Raw genomic sequence first — 27,413 nt, 5'->3', positions numbered from 1 at the left:
TACACCCTTGAGAAGCACTAACTGCAGTGTTTGTTAGCTTTCAGAACATGCTCCTCATCCGTCCTCAACACATGTCCATACCACCTCACTCCATTCACCCTTCCTCCAACCCCAGATTCTCATCAAATCCTCAGTCCACCTCTTATCAAACAGCTTCAACCTACACATTTCTCTCACCATTGCTCTCTCAGTCCTTCTCAAAATTACCATCTTTCTCCCCCCCCCCCCTCGGACACCATGTCTCACTCCCATACAGCATTGTAGCCCTCACACAACTCTTATTACAGACCCTTCCGTTCATCTTTAATGAGAACCTTTTCCCATATAACAACGCTCCACATTCCCTGAACTTCACACATCCAAGTCTCGCTCTTGCTGTCACAGCTGCTTTACATCTACCCTATCTCCCAAATAACAAAACCTTCTCACCGTTTCCACCTGGTCACATAGCGTTTCCACCTCATCACGTAGCGTTTCCACCGGTTCCGCCAGCCCTCCAGCTCCTTTCTCGCGTCTTCCATAAACAAACTCTCTCGCCAGTCTTGGGGTCACCTTCACTTTCGTACATCTACAATGAATCCATTTCTCACATCTCGTATACAACACTGCGTTTGCCATTACCCTCCTCCCACATACGCCACAGGGATCCACCTTACTCACTAACACTTCCCCTTCCATCTCGCTCACCATCACCCTTGTTTTCCCGAGGTTTACCTTCAAACCCTTGCTTTCAAACGCCTTCCGTTTCCGAAACTTCCCACTCATATGCATATGTATCTATCTATCTATCTATCTATCTATCTATCTATCTATCTATCTATCTATCTATCTATCGCACACTCACACGCAAGCACATATATGTATGTTTGTGTTTGTGCGTGTGTGTGTGTGTGTGTGTGTGTGTGTGTGTGTGTGTGTGTGTGTGTGTACATATACATACGAGGGGTGTATGAAAAGTCTTGAGCCTTGAAGTCTTATACCTTCATCAGAAATCTTGCACCATGTTTTGTTTCTTTGAGGCTCAAGACTTTTCATACACTTCTCGTGTATATATATATATATATATATATATATATATATATATATATATATATATATATACCGGAGTAAGCACATAAAATGTGCAACAAGATAGAAAAAAGAGTACTCAAATACCAGAGGTAGAGTAATATGCTTTATTTAAAAGCAGTAGAAATATAACAAAAGACTGTTACTCGGAGTTTCACGTTCCCGTTCATCAGACAGTTTTTCTAACAAAACTGTCCGATGAACGGGAACGTGAAACTCCGAGTAACAGTCTTTTGTTATATTTCTGCTGCTTTTAAATAAAGTATATATATATATATATATATATATATATATATATATATATATATATATATATATATATATATATATATATATATATATACATACATATAATAATAATAATAATAATAATAATAATAATAATAATAATAATAATAATAATAATAATAATAATAATAATAATCTGAATAACAACATGGATGTGCTACACCGGGCTCCCTATACAAAAACATATCTAATCCAATAACATCGATGGAATTAGCCAAAAGAACCGGTGGAAGATTTGAAGGAAGCGGTCTTTTAACGAAGATAATTTTTTTTAAGAATATTTTTTATTCTTCAAAAATGAAATTTCACTGCAATACAAAGCACAGGACCTCCTATGCACGATGTCTCAATGAAACACGTGCGATCACACACGCAAAACCAACACCGGAAAGTTTACAAACTATATAAAAAAAAGAAATGGAACAAAATAGTAAGTACATATATTGAATAATTACGCATACACTTGAACGTGTACACAATGATATATACGTTTTGATACCCATAGAACTACACATGCATCTTAATGTTTACAGAACTACGTAAAAATCACAGGACACACTTACGGATACGAAAACACATATCACAAACGAAGCAAAACCAAAACTTTTTTTCTTTCTTCTTTGTTTATTTTCATTTTGTGAACAAATACAGACAGTGAACCATTCATAAGTTTAAAACGCCACACACACACAAAAAATACACTATGCCTGGAGATAAATCTATCAACAAAAAAAATACAGATGAATACCGATCTGCTAGCCTTAAAAAACTACGCTACGAGCAATGTTTACATGCTGAGAACTCGGTGACGGTGTTGTCTCAAAAAACTGACCCTAAACAGACAAATCCGTCCCCGAATGTCAACGCCAAAGCTCGTCATGCCTCAATGATAACAAGGCAGATCACAAACCAGAGTGGTTATCGACCGAATCACAAAGGGCCACTCACTCGAAATAGATCTGCTAGCCTTAAGAAGCTACGTCACGAAAGCTCGGAGACGGTGTTGTCTCAAAAAACTTACCCTAAACAGACAGATCCGTCCCCTAGCGTCAACGTCGAAGCTTGTTATGCCTCACTGGTAATAAAACAAAATATAAACCGCAATGGTCATAGACCGGATTATAAAGGACCACTTACTCGGATAATGAACCAGATCCGAGACGAGAAATCTGCTACTGGTTCAAATCTTCCCGACACACAGGAGCTGGAAGTACCCCACAACCGGAATATTCCAACAGATGGCCATCCATGCTCGTCATCAAATAACCAAAAGAAAAAGAATGAAAAATGGTCTAGGGAAGATAATAAAGAAGTTCTTAGAGCCTTCTACCGTGCCATATATTTCCCTACAGATAAATCTAATACTGTACAAACCTACTTAAACTGGAGACAGAAACACCTTGCAGTAAGACCCTACATAGACAGTAATAAACTTGCCAACGTCAGAAGAAACATTATAAAAAAAAAATTACTAACTGAAGTAGAGATTGACCAAATTAAGCAAGCAGTAAAGGATAAAAAGAATGAAACTGCAGCTAAAGAAGATACTACAGAGGAAATAATTATAAACCAGCCCAAGGCTGATGAAAATACAGTAATAATTGAAAGAGTTAAGGTAACTGATAGGCAAAATAAAATACTCTCTGAACCAACCATAAACACTAAGGCAGGTGAAAATCAAATAGATGAAGGAAGTCATACAGAAATCGACGCAACAGAACTACATGATCTAAAAAATCAAATCATGATTGAATGGCTGAAAATTAAAGAAACTAGTATGAATGAACGCGACACTCTCCCCAAAATTCGCAATTCTAACCAAAACCTGAAAATAATTGGTAAAATCCGCCTTGCACTTAAGGATATAATTTCAGCTAATGATGTTGATATTACAGATCTCAACCACCTGTACTATGCATCCGCAAGAATCTCAACGATTCTATGTGGTGAAAAGATTAGAAAAAGACAACACTCCCACAAAAAGCCTTCTTGGCAAGAACGCATTCAACACCAAATTAAGCTGCTTAGATCTGACATAGAATGTTTGAAAAACCTTAAATTTGACAAGAGTATCAAACCTACAAAGACCCAAAAACTAAAGAAAAAATATAACATGAAAACCATAGTTGACATTGATGCCACCATAGAAACCATCAAGCAAAAGGTATGTGCTAAAGCTGCCCGCATAGCAAGGTATGAAAAGCGTGTTAAATTCTTCCGAGATAATAACATGTTCAAAAATAACCCCAAAAATTTCTACAGGAAGATAGGGAAAACACCAGTAACAATAAAGTCTGTCCCATCAAAAGAAGAAGTGCAAGAATTTTGGAATAAAATCTGGGCAGAAGATAAAACACACAATGAAAAGGCCCCTTGGATTGATAGAATAGCTACAGACCTAGACTCCTTAGAGGAGCAAAAGTGGGAGGGGGTCAGGGTAGAAGATATAAGATCTGCTCTCAGGAGGTCAAGCAAATGGAAGTCTCCAGGAAAGGATAAAATTCCTAACTTCTGGTTGAATGCCTTCCCAGAAAGCCATGAACTGCTAACAAAACTTTACAACGATGTTTTGCAAAATCCTAGTTTGATGCCCTCTTGGCTAGTTAATGGTTTAACATTCCTGCTTCCAAAAAATGAGGAAACAAACGAACCAAAAAATTATCGCCCCATAACCTGCTTAACAACAATGTATAAGACGCTAACATCTGTCCTAACCGAGTACACCTATAGTTTTTTAATAGAAAGTAGCATATTCCCTAATGAGCAAAAGGGATGTAAACGTGGATCTTATGGTTGTAAAGATCAGCTACTCATCAATAAGATGATCTTAGAAGATTGTCACAAGCGACACAAAAACTTGTCAATAGCCTGGATAGACTATAAAAAGGCCTTTGATAGCCTACCACATAGCTGGATTAGGAAATGTCTGGAAATGTATAAAATAGCTCCTACTCTGCGAAACTTTTTATCTGTAAGTATGAGATCATGGAGAACCACACTGATGTTGAACAATGACAATGAATCTCTAAATGCTGGAGATGTAAGAATTTCATGTGGCATTTTCCAGGGTGACTCACTATCACCACTCCTCTTCTGTCTAGCCCTAATACCGCTCTCAAAATTGCTCAATGATGCACAGTATGGTTATAAAATATTTGATAAAAATATAAATCATCTCATTTACATGGATGATTTAAAGCTCTTTGCAAAAAATGACCAACAACTCAAAGGCCTACTAGCGATTGTTAAACAATTCAGTGATGACATCAGGATGCAATTTGGCCTTGATAAATGTGCAAAAGCTATCTTTATCAAAGGAAAAATGACAAATACATCTAATGTGAACCTTGACCAGCAAAATGTCATAAAAGAGTTAGAACCAGCGGAGAGCTACAAATACCTAGGGGTAATTGAAGGGGACAATATCAAGCACTCAGTGATGAGGGAAAGGATCAGAAGAGAATGTTATCGCAGGGTGAGAGCAATACTGAAGACAGAGCTGAACGCGAGAAACAGGATCGAAGCGATCAATGCTCTAGCCATACCAGTCGTGACTTACAGTTTCAACATCGTTAACTGGTCAATTACTGAAATATGTAATGTTGACAGAAAAATACGAAAACTGTTGACAATGCATAGAATGCACCACCCTAAGGCAGATATAGAACGTCTTTATCTGCCAAGAAAAGAGGGAGGTCGAGGACTACTACAGCTGGCATTATCAATGAAGGTAGCCACAATTGGCCTAGACACCTATATGAAAAACTCTGAGGACTGGATGCTAAAACTTGTCTTAAAATATGAAAGCAAGAAAGCATCTTACTCAGTAACAAAACAGGCAAAGGAATATCTAAGTGAATTCCAATTGCAACAAATTCAAGAATTAGACGAACTAGAAACACCTACAGAAAAAGCTAAGCGCTTGAAAACCCGTGCTAAAATTGCTGCCTTAGCTATTATGACTGAAAAATGGCATGGAAAACCTCTCAATGGCAAATACCCAAAGAGAGCGAATAATGCAGATATTGACAAAGCCCTTACCCACCAATGGTTAATGGCCTCTGGATTGAAATCAGAAACAGAGGGGTTTATCATAGCAGCCCAAGATCAATGCCTACCTACAAAGAACTACCAGGCCAACATATTAAAGAACGGCAGCTCCCCATTATGTCGTATATGCCAACAACAAAATGAGACCATCGATCATGTTGTCTCCATGTGCAGTCTGCTTGCGCCTACAGAGTATCTCAACAGGCATGATAGAGCTGCACAATATATTCACTGGGTAATATGCAAAAACCTGGACTTGCCCCATGATAAAAACTGGTGGGAACACAAACCACCCCCAGTACTTGAAAATGATCACATTGCACTCCTCTGGAACTTCACCATTCAAACTGACAGAAAGATAGACGCAAATAGGCCAGACATCATACTGAAAGACTTCAGACAAAAATCATGCCTCCTCATTGATATGACTGTCCCAATTGATATAAACGTATCTGTCAAGACCTACCAAAAACTGAGCAAATATAAAGATCTTGAAATAGAAATTAGCAAAATGTGGAATCTGAAGACGAAAACAATACCTATTGTCATAGGTGCCCTGGGAATGACAGCGAAACGGGCTGATTACTACCTAGCTCAGATACCAGGAAACCCCAAAATGGCTGAAGTCCAAAAGATAGTGCTCATGGGAACTGCCCATATCCTACGTAAAATACTGTCTATGTGATCTCAAATTTTAAAGCAAACATAATTTTCTTATGGTTTCTTAAACATTCACTTGAACAAAACTGTACAAATCCAAATATATGGTACCCTAGGCATAACACCTACATGAACTTCTAACTTGTTGTCTCTTGAGGTCTCTGGGTGAGACTTGGATCCAACTTGTACAAATGCAAAACAAAAGTCAAACATAAAATAATAATAATAATAATAATAATAATAATAATAGGGATAAAAAATCCAAATTTACAGGTAAAAACTCAATTAAATTCATGACAGTCGATTTTCATCGATGAGCTCATGAACCTTGGTTCTTTTCTACCCTTAGGGGTCAGCCACATTTAAGTGGCAATATACTTCACTTTATCGTGCAGTTACTGTTAATACCTAATTTATATATATATATATATATATATATATATATATATATATATATATATATATATACATGTGTATGGGCATGCACACATGCATACGCATGTACACAGATGCATACGCGCACACATGTACACGAACATGCATACATACATACATACATACATACACGTGGACATATATATCATGAACTAACTATTACTTTCTCAGATGCAGCACAGAATTTTGTCAGTGAACAGGTCGCGGTCTCAAAGCGACGAAAATATTTTGACAAATTAAATTTAAATGTTGAAGTGAATCTAACGGATTTTGTGTGTTATTTTAAATGGCTTATAAACACCTTCCACGCTGCAATTGTATATATATATATATACACACATACATACGTACATATATACATGCATACATCCATACATACATGTATATATGTGCATACATGTATGTATGTATGTATGCATTACGTCATGTTAAATCATATCTCCTCGTTGTTTCCATCTCTGCCGACTTTTGTCTCTATTTTCCCTTCTTTTATCTAAGACAATGTTTTCTAACTACATTTATGACCCATAATTACATTATTTGTTTTTTGGTTGTAAATCCCGGGCCAGGTTCGAATCTTGCTACCGACTTTGGTGGTTAACACATGTTCAAAACTAAGAATCATGTATGATTCATTTGCCTTTCTATCTTTTTACTTGTTTCAGTCATTTAACTGTGGCCATGCTGGAGCACTGCCTTAAAGGGGTTTAGTCGAAAAAAACCCGACCCCAGGGCCTATTCATTGTAAGTCTAGTACTTATTCTATCGGGCTATTTTGCCGAACCGTTAAGTTACGGGTACGTAAAAATACCAAGTGATGGTGGGGCGACAAACACAGATACAAAAGCATACACACACATATATATATGTTACTCTTTTATTTCTTCCAGTCATTTGACTGCGGCAATGCTGGAGCATCGCCTTTCGTCCAACAAATCGATCCCAGGACTCATTCTTTGTAAGCCTAGTACTTATTCTATCGTTCTCTTTTACCCAACCCCTAAGTTACGTAAACACACCAGCATCGGTTGTCAAGTGATAGTGGGGTGGGGGGGAACAAGCACAGATACACAAACACACACGCACACACACATGAGAACCTTTTTCCCATACGATGGGCTTCTTTCAGCTTTCGTCTACAAAATTCACTCAAAAGGCTTTGGTCGGTTCGAGACTATAGTGGGACTGAACCCGAAACCATGTGGTTGGTAAGCAAGCTACTAACCACACAGCCACGCCTGCGCCTATGATAGCAACAGTCTGCATATAAATACAGGTATGATTGTAAAAACCTTTATGTTACTACACGTATGATAGTAACTATCTTTTATATAACTACAGGTATGATAGTAATCACCTGTATGTAATTACAAATATGAAAATACATACCTGAATGTAAATAGAGTATGATTATAAATACTTGTATTTAATTACAAGTATGAAATTAAACCCATTAACTACACATTAAGGTCCAAAATCTCGGACGCTTCTTTATTTCATTCATTATACGTTGTCATGGAAACCTGTCAGCACTGAATGCAAATAGATAGTACATCAGCTAAAGATAATGACTGCCAGCGAGATCAGAACGAGGATGTTTCCACGTGGTCAATCTATCAGCTAGAAATAGATGCCGAATCTCCTTCAAATCGTACACTGGCGTCGTTTGTTCAGGAAAGAACACACTGGATACATTAGTGACTAAGTGGTAATGACTAGAATACTTTTTTATTTTTATAGCTCTATTTGATCATCCTTGACCTGGGGCTAAACATCGAATCTCGATATTATAAACAATGCATTCAGTAACAATACGTTATCTATATATTATACAAGATATATTATATATACCATATATATATATATATATATATATATATATATATATACACGCACACACACAAGCACACACACACACACACACACACGCACGCATATATATATATATGTGTGTGTGTGTTCTTTTATTTTTTTACTTGTTTTAGTCATTTGACTGTGACCAAGCTGGAGCACCGTCTTTTAGTCGAAGAAATCGATCCCAGGACTTATTTTTTGTAAGCGTCGTACTTATTCTATCGGTCTCTTTTACTGAATTGCTAAGTTACGGGGACATGAACACACTAGCATCGGTTGTCAAGCGATGGCTGGAGTGACAAGCACACACACACACACACACACACACATATATATATATATATACATGCGACAGGCTTCTTTCAGTTTTCTTCCACCAAATCCACTCACATGGCTTTGGTTGGCCCGATAATATAGTAGAAAACACTTGCCCAAGGTGCTATGCTCTGGGAGAGAACTCGGAGCCATGTGGCTGGGAAGCAAGCTTCTAACCACACAGCCACGCCTCCTATAGGATACATTAAAATATATTATGATTAGTATATATTATGAATAATGTATTCATTGATACATTATCTTATTCTTTTATCTTTTACGTATTTCAGTCATTAGAAAACTTTAGTCGAACGAATCAACCCCGGTACTTCTTTCTTTCTTTTTGGTTTTAAGCTTGATACTTATTCTACCGGTCACTCTTGCCGAACAGCTAAGTTACGGGAACGTAAACACACTAACACCGGTTGTCAAGCGCTGGGGAGGTAAACACAGGCACAAACACACACACACACACACGCACACACACATGCACACACACACACACACACACACACACGTATACACGCATATACATACCATACATATATATATATATATATATATATATATATATATATATATATATATATATATATATATATATATATACATATATACATATATGCAGAGTTCAGTAGCAGCATCACCATCGACCTCATCATCATCATCATCACTGCTGTTCTATTCTTCAGACACTACAGTGTGGTTAAGAAAGAACTACTTTTCACAGCCACGTGATTCCAGGTTCAACCCCATGGTATGGTACTTGATCAGATATGTTTCATCGTACTTTCTGGTCGACCAATTAGAAATCTTCACAGTCTTTGTCTGATTTCAGTCATTGAATTACAGCTATGTCGGGGCAACACCTTTAAATGATTTTAGTTAATTATGTCTATCTTAGTCTTTAATTTAACCGAGTACTTGTTTTATCGACTCCTATTTATCGAATTGCTATGTTACCTTAATAAAAGAAACGGACGCAACTTGACAAACCAGTTTCCTCTGGTATACACAAACATAAACGCACACTTACACACATTGTGATAGAAGGGACATGAGCCAGAAGATTGCTTGGAGAGACATGGCGCAGCAAAATCCGAATGGAAGCTGCACAGAGCTGAAAAAGCAGGGATTCAACTGGAGAGAAGCAGAAAAGACCACCCGGAATCGGGAACAGGAAAAGAAATCGTAGATAACTAATGCTCTGCAGGAGGCGAAGGGCTTATCAACGACAACAATCTAAAAGACTTTTAGTATAGGTGCTAATCTGCGATTACAAGTTTTCCTTGGCCAACATCATCTTCAATTACAGAGAGTTTGTTTTAAATAATAGACGTTATCCATATATATTATAACCTCGCATCAGTATCGATAAATTTGATTCTCTTAATTCTTTTCTCTATTTCACAATTTTTCAATTTACTTCCGTTTAATCTGTCTTGCTAATTCCAGTTTCTCAGTCAACAGATCAGTAGCCATTCCGTTCTTCTTCATCCGAAATCCCCTAATAAATACTTAAGCTAACTTGTCGAAAAGAACCTCTGTAGTAATTAGAACTTATATCGATGTACTTTGTCTCTAATTTCTATAATTAATTTCGATAAAACGTTTCACTGTGATTACTGAAACTGTTGTAATAAGTAGCTAAACTCCCTTCAAGTGTTACTCTACTATCTTAAAAAACAGATGGGTGTCTTCGATAATATAAGTTTGAACATAATATCAAACACCGATGTTTCGAATATTAGATTTGTGAATTATGTAAGAAGAGTAAGTAAGTTGGTCACGATTTGAACGCCGGTCGAATGGCATAAGTTCGGTTCACAGAAGCTTTTAAGTGTGGAATCCTCAACAAGCAATTATGTGGGTCGCCTCTGGTCATTCGGCCAATAGCTTTGCTATCTTTTAGCTCAGCCCGATCAGAGCTGAGATGGAGCTATACAACAATAACATCTACAATAACAACCACAGATGCTTTCCACTTAGGAAAAAGTGCATGTAGTCAATCAAATCAATTTTACTATATTACAGGCATTGGGCAATTTTCCAGGGGTGACCTCTGCATGAAGAACATATTGTTAAGCGCAGTATGGTATACTTAATGTAGCGAATTTAAGAGAATGTTCAATCAATCAAGCCAGTAATGAGAAGGAAACTCATTCGCGTTAATGACATTTGTTGTTAAGGGAGCCAAGGGAGAAAATTCTAAAATATGAATTGATTAAAAATTAAATAGATAGATACACTTGGGAGTTAGCCTGATCTTCGGTATGTTACAGTAAAGTTCTAGTAATTACATGTTTACATTAATTAACATACATTTATCGTAATTATTAAAATGTCGGACTCACTCCATATTTTTTTTTCTTTTGAATTGTTTTTCTGTTTAAATTTCGAAGTTCTCTCCTTTGCCACTCTTAGCAAGAAAATTATCATTAACGCTAATGAATTTCTATTTTTATTACTTTCATTACAAGATTTTTACTCACTAAATTAAATATGCTAAATTCAACTTAGTATAAGGTTGTCAGATATATTCGTCCTTCCCCTACTATTTATTTTAGTTCTTTCCAATGTCATTTAAATTAACACAAAAAAAATCATTTTTATCATAGTGTTTTATGTATATGTAACTCTGTTCTTCTACTACTTTCGCTAATCATTTTTTTTTTAAATTTTAATAAATTTTGCCTTTTTCCAGACATATGACAATGGAGCGCCATGTTGTTTGCTGTTGGCACCCCGTCACTTACGACGTCGAGGGTTCCAGTTGATCCGATCAACGGAACAGCCTGCTCGTGAAATTAACGTGCAAGTGACTGAGCAATCCACAGACACGTGTACCCTTAATGTAGTTCTCGGGGATATTCAGCGTGACACAGTGTGACAAGGTTGGCCCTTTGAAATACAGGTACAACAGAAACAGGAAGAAAGAGTGAGAGAAAGTTGTGGTGGAAGAGTACAGCAGGATTCGCCACCATCCCCTGTCGGGACCTCGTGGAGCTTTAGGTGTTTTCGCTCAATAAACACTCACAACGCCCGAAACTGCGATCCTATGACCGCGAGTCCGCTGCCCTAACCACTGGGCCATTGAGGAGCGCCATGTAGGAACAAAAAAAAAAAAAATAGACGAATGAATTTATCTAACAACCAAATATATTAGTGTTGCTCATTTTATCTCAGAATAAAAAATAAGCTAGCCATCAGCAAATTTGAACTGAGAACGTAAAGAATCAAAACTAAATGTTGTAAAAGAGAAAAACCACAGCAAATCATTACTGCAAGCCTACTGCCCTCTCTTCCTCACTCAATAATTACTCCCATACAGACCCATATCTCTCTACTGGAACTTTTGGCATTTTACCTAACTTTGTTAGTATTTTTCTTTCCATAGTCATTGATCTAACTTCGGTGTTGTACTCGCTAAAATGATACAATGCTGCAATTACGGTTCTAGCACAGTTATAGTGCATATCAATATCATTGCTGTTGGTGTTACTTAATGATATGATATAGCTTGCTCTCTGCATAACGGGAGTTAGAGAGAACCATATCTTAGCGTCACATATTCAATAAGATGAAGCTATTTTTGGTATTGAATAAACCCAGTCAATTCTACTTCAGCACAACTTGCAGTACAAGATAGGACAATCGAATTAAGCGTTTACATGGTGTCTTTAGCACTGACCTTCGATCGATATAATAATGTTAGATGTGGTTATTGATTAGGCCCTGTGTCAGCCCTGCAGGAGCAGACGAATGATCAAAGACATCCCAGCTGGGATTATACCATCTAGTCTTTCTTCTTTCTCAGACAAAATAATAACACGTACTACGTCATCAAATGTGTCCTTGCTTTTTCTTTTTTTTTTTTTGTTTGTTTCAAGATGTTAGGGTGTTAGACAAGAAAGATTTAGTTTCTACTGTTAGTAGATCAAGCGACCACATAGAGCATTCCTCATTGTTCATAATGACATTATATATATATATATATATATATATATGCTTGGTAATGCTTGGTAGGTAGGAAGAGACAGACAGACAGACCGTTTACTCGGTTTCCATGGTGATAGGTGACCGAAACACAACTTTCCAAACGGAGCGGAAACAGCAGTCTTTGGCAGGATCACTCATTTACAGCTGAGTAAACTGGAACAACCTGAAATGAAATGTTTTACTCATGAGCTCAACGCACCACCCGGTCCGGGATTCGAAACCCCGATCTTGCGATCGTGAGTGCAACACTCTGGGCCACGTGCCTTTACTCCCTTCGCCCATTTATCTTTCGTTTCCTTCCTTCTAACATTCTTAGTGGTCTTGTGCGCTCTGTTAATAATCTTAGATATTGCTTTTTCTCAGCCTCTTGATGAAGAGTTTTTCCCCGAAATAAAATACTTTTTTCTCTAATTGATTTGATTTTTATAAACTTTATTGAACCGATTTTGGTTTACACGGTCCACCACTACTAGTTCTCTCAAATTTAATTTTATATTGGAATTAATATATAAAAAATCGTAATTCTTTCTTACATGTTTAACTCTTCTCAATATGTTATGAAAACTTCATTTCGTGGGGTTTTTTTGCAGAAGAAACTTGAAGAATATGAAATCTTTTTGTTTCATATGGTGGCTTTCACTTATCTCTACCGTTCTACAGATGTTTGGAGCGATAATGTAATATGCTCTTGAACAGCTTAGTGCCTAACTTTCATCGTTCTTTATAGAGGTGGGAGGAAGGGCCAATAAAATTCTAGTCAAGAACTGTTGTTGATGAAATCACCACCTCCCCTCCTTCTCTTCTTCTTCTTCTTCGTCTTCTTCTTCTTCGTCTTCTTCTTCTTCTTCTTCTTCTTCTTCTTCCTCAGCCCCTTTTCTCCTCCCTCTTCCTCCTTTTCCTTCTTCTCCCCCACCCCTTCAAGACTGTGCGACCCGTGCTTATGTTACAAGAAAAATATGGATAGAAACCCTTTTTACTATAGGCACAAGGCCTGAAATTTGTGGGCGGAGTTAGTCAATGTTTTTCATCAACCCCTAGAGTGAAGAAAGTCGACCTCGACTGAATTTGAACTCAGAACGTTAAAACGGTCGAAATGCTGCGAAGCATTTTGTCCGGCGCATTAATGGTTCTGCCATCTCACCACCTTAAAAATATGGATATTAATTAACAGGGCCAACAGTTGTTTATGCTTTTATCCTTACAAATGCTGTTAAAATCTATTAAATAAATACAATATTTTGGATTAAGTTTAGGTGGCCCTTAATGTCCTTTACAGTACTTATTTTTCATTTCAAATCTGGCACTTATCCTATCGTTTTCTTTTACTGAACTACCAAGTGACAGGAACGTAAACAAACAAACACCGGGTGTCAAGCGGTTGTAGGGGGTATGAACTCAGGAACAAACACACTTACACACGTTTATACGACAGGCTTCCGCACAGTTTCCATTTACCGAATTCACTCACAAGGCATTGGTCGGCCCGAGACAATACTCTTTTACTCTTTTACTTGTTTCAGTCATTTGACTGCGGCCATGCTGGAGCAGCGCCTTTGGTCGAGCAAATCGACCCCAGGACTTATTCTTTGGAAGCCTAGTACTTATTCTATCGGTCTCTTTTGCTGAGCCGCTAAGTTACGGGGACGTAAACACACCACCATCGGTTGTCAAGCGATGTTGGGGGGGACAAACACAGACACACAAACATATTCACACGCACATACATATATATATATATATATATATATATATATATATATATATATATATATATATATATATACATATATATATATATATACATATATACGACGGGCTTCTTTCAGTTTCCGTCTACCAAATCCACTCACAAGGCTTTGGTCGGCCCGAGGCTATAGTAGAAGATACTTGTTCAATGTACCGCAGAGCCGGAGTAAACCCAAAACCACGTGTTGCAAAGTGAGCTTGTTAATTACACAACCATACCGGCGCCTAATATATAATATTGGTTGCAATTTTTGGCACAAGGCCAGTAATTTCGGGTGAGTGGGTATGTCGATTACTAGTAATTATTTTATTGACATCGTAAAAGATGGAAGACAAAGTCAACGTCGGCTGAATTTGAACTCAGAACGTAAAGACGGACGAAATACCGCTAAGCACTTTTGCCCGGCGTGCATACGATTCTGCTCGCTCACCGTCTTCCTAATATGTGAAATTTAAAAAGCAATAACAACAAGAACAACAATAGAAAATGCCGAAAATTACGACTGTTGATGTGTTATTTTGTTTTAGATATTTTTGTGCGAATGTACAAGATAGGAAAAGTTTTTTGATTGAGTAACGAATAAAGATTTACAGATACATTATCAGTCATTATTCCAAAAACATGTATTTCTAGTAATATGATATTACAAACAAAAATTTAGCATATTGAATGACTATTTCCCTTATATAATCGATACTTTCTTCGCCTTCCTCTATTGATATAACAATATGAAGTTTCAGGGAATATTTGGTGTAGAATTAACAGCGCAACGTTTGGTGAATTCAGTTTGTTTTGTCTCTGTTTTACCATCATATTGTAATGCATAGCAACTATTATTCCTACTACTACTACTACTACTACTACTACTACTACTACCACCACCACCACCACCACCACCACCACCAACACCACCACCACCAGTACTACTACTACTACTACTACTACTACTGTATGTCTGGAGTGCGAAGATTTCGTCGACAACAGTTGGCCGAAGAGTGTTGTTAGGATAAGCGTTAAGATGGAGGGATGGATAAATGGATGGATGGATGGATGGATGGATGAGTAGACGGTTGCATGGATGGAAGGATGGATGGATGGCTGACTTGACGGGTAGATGGACGGTGGACGAATAGATGGATGGATTGATGGATGGATAAATGGATGGATGGATAAATAAATGGATAAATAAAAGTATACAACATGGATAAAATGTAAGAAAAGTTGATTTTAATGCTGTAAATGAATCCTTCCAGAGTAAATACTGATGCTCTGCTAATTATTCCTGGGTACTCCATATAGTAGGAGGCGCAATGGCCCAGTGGTTAGGGCAGCGGACTCGCGGTCATAGGATCGCAGTTTCGATTCCCAGACCGGGCATTGTGAGTGTTTATTGAGCGAAAACACCTAAAGCTCCACGAGGCTCCGGCAAGGGATGGTGGCGAACCCTGCTGTACTCTTTCACCACAACTTTCTCTCACTCTTACTTCCTGTTTCTGTTGTGCCTGTAATTCAAAGGGTCAGCCTTGTCACACTCTGTGTCACGCTGAATCTCCCCGAGAACTACGTCAAGGGTACACGTGTCTGTGGAGTGTTCAGCCACTTGAACGTTAATTTCACGAGCAGGCTGTTCCGTTGATCGGATCAACTGGAACCCTCTTCGTCGTAAGCGACGGAGTGCCAACAATTCGGCACTCACCTTGAGTCGTCTCAAGTCTATCTAACTTTCAGTTTATAGTTGAGTTTATAAGGGCCGCAGGACATTGCTATCCTAGGGGCCAACACTGCTGTTGAGGTCACCCTGTCTCTAAGGTTTAAGTAAGACACAGTAACGTACTATTTCCATATATGATCCAGTGAAGTTGCTACACAAAGAAACGACCGAAACCGGATTCAAACTAGGGCAATCCAACTGACAGTCAAAAACTCACAAAAACGCTACTATATTTGACTCACATTTTCTCTCTCGCTCTCTCACTCCCCCCCTCTCTTCTGCCGATTCTGTCGCTGCTGCAATGATCCCTACTCACTTGAATTAGTTGTTTATGTCTCACTCCCACACCAAACCACCAGACATACATGCCTCTCTTTTCCTTGTCATCACTACAGTTTCTCATCGCCACTAGATCCCAGTTTTCACACTCTTTCCTCTTCAGTGCACTAATCTTCTGGAATTTCCTCCCCACACCTTCATTTCTCCTGAAAACATCGAATTAAAGATGTTCCAACGGATCATCAACCACAGTCATTTCAGTCACAAAGCTGGAGTAAGTACCGCATAATGACTACTACTTTTCTCTTTTGGTTAAGCTCTTCTTGTGTGGAGGCGCAATGGCCCAGTGGTTAGGGCAGCGGACTCGCGGTCATAGGATCGCGGTTTCGATTCCCAGACCGGGCGTTGTGAGTGTTTATTGAGCCAAAACACCTAAAGCTCCACGAGGCTCCGGCAGGGGATGGTGGCAAACCCTGCTGTACTCTTTCACCACAACTTTCTCTCACTCTTACTTCCTGTTTCTGTTGTGCCTGTAATTCAAAGGGTCAGCCTTGTCACACTGTGTCACGCTGAATATCCCCGAGAACTACGTTAAGGGTACACGTGTCTGTGGATTGCTCAGCCACTTGCACGTTAATTTCACGAGCAGGCTGTTCCGTTGATCGGATCGACTGGAACCCTCAACGTCGTAAGCGATGTAGTGCCAACACACACAAGCTCTTCTTGTAGTTTACTCCCCATACATGCAAACGTTCATGCTCACACAGATACACACACAGCAGATTGGTTGTGTGGTGAAGAAGCTTGCTTTGCAACCACGTAGTTCTAGGTTCAGTCCCACTGCGTAGCACCTTGGGCAAGTGTCTTCTACTATAGCCCTGAGCCAGCCAAAGCCTTGTGAGTGGATTTGGTAGAGGAAAACTGTATGGAAAGAAGTTTCATATATATATACACACACGTTCTGTTATTACACACACTTGCAGACCCTCGCGCTCGCACACATATTCACCTCCCTTTTTCACTCTCCTGTCTTAGAAAGAACTTTTCCTCCACCACTTCCTCTTCCGGTCCTTCCACAATGTAACCTCGTGGACATCGGTGCTGATTTTTTCTTCCTCCGTTTTTCCCTTCTTTGAACTTTCCTTGTTTCCGACGAAGAGCTCCGCTCGAAACGTCATACTCTCTCTCTTTCCTTTCCCGAGCGTCTAGTAACACTATCCGTATCACGTCCTCACGTTGTTGTTTTTTGTTATTGTTTTTTGTCTTTTTTTGAACTTATATATATATATATATATATATATATATATATATATATATATATATATATATATATATATATATATAGATAGATAGATAGATAGATAGATAGATAGATACTTATGCGTGTGTATCTCTTTGTGTTTGTGTTTGCATTTGTCCCACCCGCACCACATGACAACCCGTGCTGGTTTGTTTACGTTCCCGTAACTTTACGCCTTGGCAAAATTGACCGATAGAATAAGGACCGGACTTAAAAAATAACTCCTAGGATCGATTTGTTCGACTAAAATCCTTCAAGTTGATGCTCCAGCATGGCCGCTGTCTGACGACAGAATAAGGATGGAAATAAAAGACAAAACACACACACACACACACACACACACAGATATATAGTCTCACATAACTCTATGCACGTGATGGGAAAACCGGGATCTTCCGGTGTAGGCATTCACGTAAACACAAAACTCAGTAGTTACATCAATTAATTAAAATTCGATGCCGCCTTCAAAGGTCACCTTACTATCTTTAAAAGAAGCAAGACTACGTTGGATAACACAAGTAGTTTTGTATACATTATCTGAAAATAGATGGGATTGGTCGTAGGCGGAACTCTTATGATCATAGATTTGCTGGTTCAAAGCCGTCCTGGGGTTAAACAACAGCATAAAATGTAAAACCCGATTATACTTTTACATGCATAAAGTATATATCTTACATGATTTTTTTTGTTTTGTTTTTTCAGTCATTAGACTGTGGCCATACTGGAAAGTCTTAGTCGAAGAAATCGTCTTAGCAGTACTTATTTTTTGAGTCTGGTCACTTATTCTCTCGATCACTTTTACCGAAGTCGCTAATTTACCGAGGTGTAAATAAAACAACACCGGTTATTAAGCGGTGGAGATGATTGGGGCGGGGGCAGCAAACACAGGCACACATACATAAACACATAAATATATACATACTATAAATACATACTCACACACACACACGCACACACACACATATACACACACACACATACACACACATACATATATATATATGATACACACACACGTCTGTGTGTATATATATATATATATATATATATATATATATATCTTTTACTTGTTTCACTCATTAGATTGCGGCCATGCTGGGGTACCGTTTTGAAGAATTTTAGTCGAACGAATCGACGCCAATATGTTTTCTTAACCCTTGTACTTATTCTATCGGACTCTTTTACTGAACCGCTAATCTTGGGAGTTGTAAACACACCAACGTTGGCTGTCAAGCGGTAGTTGGAAACAAACACAGATACAAAGACAGGCAGGCAGACACACACACACACACACACACATGCATATGTATATATACGACGGGCTTTCACACAGTTTCCTCGAACCAAATTCACTCACAAGGCATTATTCGGCCCGGGGCTATATTAGAAGATACTTACTCAACGTGCGGCGCAGTGGGGTTGAACCAGAAATCACGTGGTTGCACAGCGAACTTCTTAACCACATAAGCAAGTCTAATTATAGATAAATATGTGTATAAAATGTAAAGTATTCGATTTTTCAGTGAATTGTATGTATGTACTTGATCACCTGCTGATGCTTCACTCTATGTTTTTCTCCCAAATTCTATCGAACATTATATTTAGTGCTTAATAATGGAAGTTAATAGTTTCATTAATTGTGAACAAATATTTGTTCCAAGCAAATGTGACCTACGAAATTATTTATGTTCTGCATTAAATTATATAGAAAGCATAATTGTATTCTGTGAATATAGAAACACATTTCAAATAAAAAGAAAATCTATACCATTCGTTAGTTGAAATATATCACACTCTTAGATGTTCCTTTGAGGTACGGATGGCTTTTCAAATGTCTGTTTGTTGTAGTTATAATTGATATCGGTAAGCTGTATAGTTAAAATTGATTTTACTTACACAGCATTGATGACATATTGATCAATGCATTGTTACTCACAATATATTATTGTGAACTCCTGACGAATGATCGTTGAAAAGGTACTCTACTAAAGGAGATAGAATCGAAATTTTGGTTGTTATTTTTATATCATTTTATATTGCAATTGAGAAATGATAGCGTCGTTGGCAACAGGCTTCCAGTAGGACAGTTATTAGTTTATGGCATTTGTGAGAGCGGCAAGAGAGTATCTTGTAATTTAGCTTCGTTACAACATGGCCATATGTTTCAACTATTGTACCTTCGTAGAAACTACGTTTGAAACATCTAACCATGTTGAAAAGAAATTTCAAAATATTATACACTTGCTACTTTTATAATATTGAGTTCTATCGTTAATATAGATTAATACGAACACTCGAAAAAGGTTTCATGTCAGGATATCAAATAAAATTGTATGCAAAGAGTTGTTCAATAAAATAATTAATCGAAGTTACAATTGCTCGAACAACAAATAAATATTTGAATATGCTTTAAAGGAAATGCTATATAAGGACTTCAAAGTTTTTGTTAAGATGTTATGCAATATATATACATACATATATATAAGTATTATATATATATATATATATATATATATATATATATATATATATATACACGTACACACACATACACACATACATATAAACTGCTCTTGGTAACTGCTTATGTGTGTATGTACCTGTTATGTCTTTGTATAGCGTCAAAAATCACCTGATTTTAGACGATTGATATGACCTTAGCGACACATGATATCTATCTATCTATCTATCTATCTATCTATCTATCTGTCTGTCTGTCTGTCTGTCTGTCTGTCTGTTTGCCTGTCCTGTCTAGCCATGTATTCACACACACGTACATTCACACATGCATACACGCGCACACACATATATGTGTATGTATAAATATATATATATTTATATAGTGTGAGAGAGTTAGGGGTTGGGGGTTCAACCCACTAAGGGATAGTATCTATATACATATATATGCATGTGTGTATAAATATCTATTTATGTATGTATACTTGTATTTGTATGTATGTATGTATGTATGTATACTTGTTCATTACCTAAAATCTTGAGAAGCCATGCCATGCTTCTCAAAAATATGCTGACATAATTTCATTGATGCATGACGGAACCTTTTGAGGTGAAGTCTAGTGAAGTTGTTGAAAGCGTCTCTTCTGTCTTTGCTTGATGGTATCATATCATGGGGAAATTTCTGCAAGGAGTATTTTGATAAATACAATGGGTAGAATATAAGACACTAACCGACTCAGATTATGCTGACGTGAGTACCAGAACAACAGAAGAAATGTGACTAATATTGAATCGTCTAAGAGAGAGAAGCCAGATTGGCATGATTACTAACTACTTAAAGACAGAAACGATGAACTTAGATTATGCCAGTTCACTCAATTACAGTATAGAAGAAGAAATAATAAAGTATTTGAGGGTTATAGTTGCAAGTAATATCTCACTTGGTTTGGTGTTTGATGAAAGAATTAACAAAGCAGAACAAGCAATTTTAATGTTATAATTTTTATCGAAGTCCAACTGCTTCTCCATATATACCAACATTAAATTTTCACTTTATTCTTGCTAAGATCAATATTACTTTATGGACATCCGTCTCGGCACAGCATGACTATATTTAATGCTAAATTCCTTGCATAAGAAAGTTTGTTTATGAACGATGTAGTGGAAGAAACAATAGACATCATGTTTAGTAATGTCTACAAACATCCAAGAAAAAAACAACGCATGATACCGGCCAACTTAGTGATGAAATTATTAATGTACTGTGCAACAGAAATACTTGATCGCTGACCACTAGGGAAATTATATAAACAAAGAGAAGTTCTTGTTTGAGGTCAACGGTGTACTACATGGCTATAATAGTAAAAAGAGACTTAAACATACCATATACAGCAGGTAGGAGGATATTATACCCGCCGTACAGGACATACCAGAAGTTGTTGAGAATTTAAAGGAAGACTTGATAACCAACTTTGCAATAAAATTTAACATCCAAGGCAGTAGAAAAAACTCCGTTCCTATACATAAGTATTCAGGTAAAAAAAAATCAAAGAAACAGATACATCACGTTGTCCGTTTACATCAAAAGCAAAAAGAAAATTCATGTACTTACATGGAGACAGCGAATGTTGACACAGACAGAATAGGTCGGTGGTAAAATCCTAATCTAGAATTTCATTTAAAATCTTTTCTTTCCTGAAAAGGAAGCATCAGATAACGAAAGTCCACAGAATGAAACAAACACAAGTCAACAACATGTAATGTAACAAATTAATATAACAAGTAATAGGACAATATATGCAGAAACACATCACATATATCGGATACCACACCTATTAAAAATACATAGACTAAATATAAGTGTATTATATTAAACAAATACATACTACACAATACATGAACACATAATTGAAAACCTCGTAAAGCAGAATATAAAATGCATTAACCACCAACCCATAAACAATCAGTAATAATAATAATAATATATATATATATATATATATATATATATACATACATACATACATACATACATAAATGTGCGAGTGTGCGTGTGTGTGTGTGTGTGTGTGTGTGTGTGTGTGTGTGTGTGTGTGTGTGAACAGAAAGGAAACTAAAATTAAAAGCCGTTCTATCAACAACAAATCCCAAATATGTAAATAAGCGACGAATGACCAACGCCATTTATAAATTTGATGGCAGACGTGAAAATTGTAAAATTTCATAACTATTACAAATTTTGGCACACGGTTAGCAGTTTCGGGGGAAGGGTAAGTCGACTACTGTCCAACTGGTACTTATTTTATTTACTCCGAAACAATGAAAGGCAAAGTCGACCTCGTCGGAATTTGAACTCAAAACGTAAAGACGGAAGAAATGCTAGCAAGCATTTTCTCCGTGCGGTAACGATTCAGCCAACTCGCCACCTTAATTTGAACTGTTATTTTGGCATTAAAGTTCGATATACTCTCCTGCCTGTTCACCATGGACTTACAACAAGGAGTAGCTGCTATGCAATACACCACAAAGTACAATATAAGACTAGATACGAAAACTCTAATGTACAACATAGTTATACTGTTATAGAAGTTTCCGGAAATAGACAAATAAGGAAGGGTGTAATAATCATATCACATAATACAATACTGAAATGAACAGTAGTACAACGTCCAGTAGTCGCAAGCAAAAATTAACCTCTGACTGTTGGTGTATAAATTGAACGAGGAAAATGTAAATTCTAACAAAAAACGTCTACACCAATTATACTGGGTTTGCCTATTACTAAGAAACAACAAGCATTGAACCTGTCTACTTCACAGAACACACTTGTCAACACCTGTTCGATTAAAGACGTTGTGGACGAATTGAGGGACTTAACTGTTCCAAACAAACTATAAGAAATCCATATAGAAATTCGAAAAATCTTTAATAAAATATGTTATAACCAGGACACAGTAATGTATTCTAAACAACGTGGGTAAAAATGCTGTTTCCATAATCCTCTCTCTCTCTTTCTCCCTCGCTCGCTCTCTCTTTCTTTCACACACACACAGACTCTCTCTCTCGCGCTCTCTCTCTCTCGCGCGCTCTCTCTCACACACTCTCTCTCTCACACGCACTCTCTCTCTCTCTTTTTCTCTCCCCATATGTGTTTGTGTTTGTGCGTGTGTGTGTTGTGTGTATGTGCCTGTGAGTGTGTGTGTGTGTGTGTGTGTGTGTGTGTGTGTGTGTGTGTGTGTGTGTGTGTGTGTGTGTGTGTGTGTGTGTGTGTGTGTGTGTGTGTTACAAATAGACACACTAGTTCTTCACACTGGGCACACTAGATCCGTCTAAGCGAGGTACATTTTCTTGAAAGCGCTCAATAACCCAACATCACAAGAATTCATTAGAAGTGCGGCAGAAGTCCAAGTAAAAGAAATGATACGGAAAGGAACAACTCAAGAATAAACCAAAATAAAATAGAACTTAAAAAAAACTTATGTATAAACTTCCCAATACGGTTTCGATGTGCTGGACACATTTCATCAGGCAGAGAAGGGAAGCAGGTTCGAGACCGATTCGTGTATAGAAGATACATCCAGCTAACAAAAGGTTGATATAAAGCGACAGGAATGAACTGTGGCCCGGTACACAAACGTAGATAGCTTCTTCTCGAAGCTCAAGGTACACACCATACACCGCTGATGATGGAAGGAATAAATTTCGCAACGAGTTCAGGTTTTCGGTGAGAATCTCCCGGCAAACTTCATAACTGATTCCAATCATGTCAAACAAATAGTAGACTTTTCGGCGAATTTTTGCCAAATTTGCCGGCGTTTTGCAAGTGAATGGTCACCGAGAACGCTCATTCAGTCGAACTTAGACTCAACCGGTTTTGAAACGCATGTGTCTTTCAAAATTGTGTATTCTTCCTCAAGAAAATCCGCCAAAAGTTTAAGGAAGTATTTTGAGTTCCTCCGTTGTAGATTGACAGATCTTTTTCTAAAATGCCTGAATTTGTCAAATATCATAAAAATCGCAGCGATGTTGCAGCACTACGAGAGAAAATTTGAGTAAATAACTGAACAAAACTAAGTAGAATGACTATCTACGTTGGCAGCTAATGAAAATCAGCTGTTCACAAATTTTGGTTGAACAGAACAATGACAGTAAGTGCAGGTCGGAAGAAATTCTTAAACACACACACACACACACACACACACACACACACACACACACACACACAAGCTACATATATATACATACATGCATGCATACATACATACATACATACATACATACATACATACATACATAGGCGCGGGAGTGACTGTGGTAAGTAGCTTGCTTACCAGCCACATGGTTCCAGATTCAGTCCCACTGCGTGGCACCTTGGACAAGTGTCTTCTACTATAGCTTCGGGCTGACCAAAGCCTTGTGAGTGGATTCGGTAGACGGAAACTGAAAGAAGCTCGTCATATGTGTGTGTGTGTGTGTGTGTGTGTGTGTGTGTGTGTGTGTGTTTGTGTGTGTGTGTGTGTGTGTGTGTGTGTGTGTGTGTGTGTGTGTGTGTGTGTGTGTGTGTGTTTGTGTCTCTGTTTGTCCCTTCTCTGCCCAGCATCTCTTGACAACTGATGTTGGTGCGTTTACGTCCCCGTATTCCGTAATTCAGCGGTTCGGCAAAAGAGACCGATAGAATTACTAGGCTTACAAAGAATAAATCCTGGGGTCGATTTCTTCGACTAAAGGCGGTGCTCCAGCATGGCCACAGTCAAATGACTGAAGCAAATAAAAGAATATATACATACATGCATTCTGGAAGTCAACTCGTGATCAAGTAAGACCACTTCTTTAGCTCAATAAGTTCCTGCAAATGGTCAAGAGTCCAAGAAGTTCCTGGGTGTGAATTTGTTTTGAGTGAATAAAGTATTGCACAGCTGAACTTATTTTTCAGTGCAATCAACTATAAAATCTTTTCTACTCTAGGCACAAGGCCCGAAATTTTGGGGAGGGGGTGAGCAGTCGATTAGAGCGACCCCAGTACGCAACTGGTACTTAATTTATAGACCCCGGAAAGATGAAGGGTAAAGTCGACATCGGCGGAATTTGAACTCAGAACGCAGTGACAGACGAAATACAGCTAAGTATTTCACCCGGCGCGCTAACGATTCTGCCAGCTCGCCGCCTTAATCAGCTACAAAGTCAGTGGCAGAACATAGGTTGAGACGACCAGAAACAGACTGCACTTCACTAGAGATCCTTCACTTCCAGTGGTTCACATGCTAGTTAACCAAGAGCTGGGACACTAACAGGTACTACTAATCCAAGTCAGAGTAGACCTAGAAACAACAGAGATAAAAAAAACGGCTCCACACACCTCAAAATCCCGGAAGTCCCGTACCAAGGCACCACTACAGGATGCCTACATTTAACGTCATACATTCATACACACACACATACACACACACACACACACACACACACACACATACGTACGTACGTACGTACGTACGTACATACGGATGTACATACATATATGCATGCATGCATATATACATGCATACATAGATGCACTCAGACATACGTACGTACATACATATAGATATACATATATACAAGCATGCATGCATGTGGACATATATATATATATATAATATGGAGATACATACATACATACGTAAATACTGTATTGTATACATATTATGATATATGTTATCAACCCCAGTTTCTGGTTGTTCCTTGAGTTTCTCGCTAGAATTTGAACTTCTTTATAAGGAGCTATCTTGCCTTACTTTCAGATACAGAAAGCAATCACACTTGATCCATTATTTGCTTTAGCGTTCAGGAATGTTTGCTAATGTTGCATCGTAAGCACTTGTGCGGCAACTTCATAATTTCTTAAAGAATATATTAATTTCTAACAAAGTAATATCATTTGATATCAATCTAAAGACTATATATATATATATATATATATATATATATATATATATATATATATATATATATATATATATATATATATATATTCTGTCATGAGTTCCAGGAAGTGGGAATAAGGGCAGTGGAATCAAACTCATTCATTCACCAAATGACAACTCTTAAAGGAGGATTAATTTAGTTTTACCAACACTAGTTGCTATATCTGTGCCCCAGCATGCCACAGTAAAAGTGAATAAAAGAGATAGATAGATAGATAGATAGATAGATAGATAGATAGATAGATAGATAGATAGATAGACGAGCGCGATGTGTGTATCTGTACTGAGATTAACTTCGAATTGCATTGCCTACAGCTTTTTGCGAACGAACAGAGAGCAAAGACCTTCAATCTTGCCTACATTTCGATGCCAACATTTCGATGACTGGTGTCACAATAAAAATACACTGTACACTGCAAAGCTGTGTTAGGAAGAGGATAAGCTTATACAAATCATAACAAATGGGATACAAGTTTCCAACCCAGCTAGGTGGATGGTGGGCAGTAACTCCAGATAGCAACTGACTCACACTATATATAGCTTAGTTTTTCCTTGGGGCTGGCCAGATTGGAGCAATATCGAGAATAAACATCCGAAATTGCAAAGATAATCTGGATTTCGACTGAAGAGAGAAAACTCCGAATGACTTGTCCGTGTTTTCTTTGTATCGTCTATCTGTATGTTTTGTCCCTTTCTTGTATCAGCTAACTGTCTGGATGTTTTGCGTTCTTGTCCCATTCTGTATTATATATATATATATATATATATATATATATATATATATATATATATATATAAAAACATATATATATATATATATTTGTACATATATATACATACACACACACACACACACACACACATACACACGCACACATTTATATAAACACTTCATGTTTGAAGTTCTGATGAAATGGTAAGGTGTGTTAATCAGGCACTAAACTATGAGTCCACCACATCTTAAAGTGGAATCAGCTGTAAGCTAATGAAGATCATAGGATAATCGATTATTCCTTTGTCATTTCTTTTCTTATTATCCGACTGATGCTGCGTTCAGAAGCATACGTATATTGAGTTCTACACCAGGCCATTAGTAGCGCAATGCGCGCGTGTGTGTGTGTATGTATGTATATATATATATATATATATATATATATATATATATATATATATATATATATATATATATATATATATATATATATATATATATATATATATATATATATATATATATTGTTTAATCTTGTAATCTTGTCCTGTGTGTTTACCTGTTGTCTGTGCTTAATT

General features: G+C 37.5%; 1 protein-coding gene and 1 long non-coding RNA gene across 4 annotated transcripts in view; one reads left to right on the top strand and one right to left on the bottom strand.

The window, feature by feature from the left end:
• Nucleotides 1-27,413, bottom strand: part of LOC106869862 (sodium/potassium/calcium exchanger 4) — a 197,954-nt gene that overhangs the window by 161,741 nt on the left and 8,800 nt on the right. For 2 of the 3 annotated variants that reach the window (XM_089360055.1, XM_089360059.1), the window contains exon 2: nucleotides 21,776-21,858. The gene's annotated coding sequence lies outside the window, so the exon portion shown is untranslated. Of the gene's footprint in view, nucleotides 1-21,775; nucleotides 21,859-23,834; nucleotides 23,968-27,413 lie in introns of those variants that run through there. The other variant, XM_089360056.1, reaches the window with a different exon arrangement.
• LOC106869863 (uncharacterized) overlaps nucleotides 23,997-27,413 on the top strand; it is a 12,490-nt gene continuing 9,073 nt past the window's right edge. Inside the window, exon 1 of the long non-coding RNA XR_001409449.3 lies at nucleotides 23,997-24,311. This is a non-coding gene — a long non-coding RNA (uncharacterized LOC106869863). The remainder of the gene's footprint in view (nucleotides 24,312-27,413) is intronic.

This window comes from Octopus bimaculoides, chromosome 11 (assembly GCF_046866305.1).
Source record: "Octopus bimaculoides isolate indiv1 chromosome 11, ASM4686630v1, whole genome shotgun sequence".
Taxonomy (NCBI): domain Eukaryota; kingdom Metazoa; phylum Mollusca; class Cephalopoda; order Octopoda; family Octopodidae; genus Octopus; species Octopus bimaculoides.
The sequence above is the reverse complement of the archived record's forward strand: the minus strand, read 5'-3'. Positions and strand labels throughout refer to the sequence as shown.